Source organism: Lactuca virosa, chromosome 9 (assembly GCF_052849685.1).
Source record: "Lactuca virosa cultivar CGN04683 chromosome 9, Lactuca_virosa_CGN04683_v6, whole genome shotgun sequence".
NCBI lineage: Eukaryota > Viridiplantae > Streptophyta > Magnoliopsida > Asterales > Asteraceae > Lactuca > Lactuca virosa.
Genome location: NC_136434.1, coordinates 91,353,807 through 91,355,144, shown reverse-complemented (window position 1 = coordinate 91,355,144; position 1,338 = coordinate 91,353,807). Strand labels below are relative to the sequence as shown.

Genomic DNA, 1,338 nt, shown 5'->3' with positions numbered 1-1,338 from the left:
TTTGAGTCCACTTCTAAGGCTTCTAGGAACTCAGAGATCGCCTTTTCTTCAGTATCAATAGCCATAACATGAGGTTGAACTTTCTTTTCGGGAAATTGTGAAGATAATTTGTTATTCACCAAAGTAGTGAGTTGACCAACTTGGACTTCTAAACTATGAATCGATGCTTGATGATTTCTTAAGGAAGCTTGCTGGTCAATCATCATTTTGTACTGTTCTTTCATCATATTCATGTGTTCCTTTAGCACTGCATCGGTATCATCATGCTTTTTCTCGGATGCTTCCATAAATCGGGTCAAAATATTTTCCAAGTTTACTTTGTTTTCAGCTGGTGGTTGCTCTTTTTGATAGAAGCCTCGGCCTGTCTGCTTAAATTTCTCTTCCTTTTGCTTCTTGTATTCATCATATGGCAGCCACTCTTTCTTTGGTTTTCTCCAATCCTCATCATACTTATCCCCACTCGAGTAGCAAACTTGAGCCCTTTTGTTCCCATACTCATCCAAGTTGCAATCTTTAGTCAAGTGTGGTCCATTGCATCGTTCACACCCAACTTTAATTGCATGAACTGATTGGTCCATTCGTGTCAATCTCCGGTCCATAGTATTGAGCATCGCCATCATAGCAGCCATTTCTTCAGAATGTGTACCCCCACTACCTTTTGCTCCATCTTGTCTTGGGTTGTGGTACTCACGAGAGTGTCTTGCGAATTCTTCAACTAAATCCTTGACCTCCCTTGGATTCTTGTTTGTCAATGGCCCTTGAGAGTCAAGGAGTTGTCTTGTCATAACATTGACCCCATCGTAGAAAATAGACATCTCTTGTTGAACATTTAGATCATGTTGAGGACAATTCCTTAACAACCCCTTGTAGCGCTCCCAAGCTTCGTAAAGTGACTCCCCCAGGTTTTGCTCAAAATTGGCTATTTCCTTCTTGAGTTTAGCTATATTGGATGGTGGACAGAATTGGTCTAGAAACTACTCACACATTTGAGCCCAAGTAGTGATTGTACCCGGTGGTAGTGCTTTTAACCGGTCCTTAGCAGCTCCCTTAAAAGTAACGGGAAGCATCCTTAATAAGACGGTATCTCTATTCACATTCGGAACATTAAAATAATCCGCAATGTCATTAACTTCATCTAGGTGCTTAAAAGCATCCTCATGATCTTTTCCATAGAATGGAATATCCTTCAGTGCAGTAAGGATGTGGCCCTTCAACTCGAATGTGGTAGTGGCAGGAATCGCGGGTTGTACCAAACCTGGACCAACATCATCTCTGATACGTTTCTTGTAAGTTCCCATAAACATCTCGTCAATATTTGCCATTTCGTTGCTTGGCTCG

The 1,338-nt window shown here is 41.4% G+C and overlaps 1 non-coding gene across 1 annotated transcript; it reads left to right on the top strand.

Moving 5' to 3' along the window:
* The first annotated feature begins 831 nt into the window (after window positions 1–831).
* Window positions 832–938, top strand: LOC145141575 (small nucleolar RNA R71). The gene has a single exon (XR_013722768.1). It is a non-coding gene; the product is annotated as a small nucleolar RNA R71 (small nucleolar RNA).
* Window positions 939–1,338: the final 400 nt, after the last annotated feature.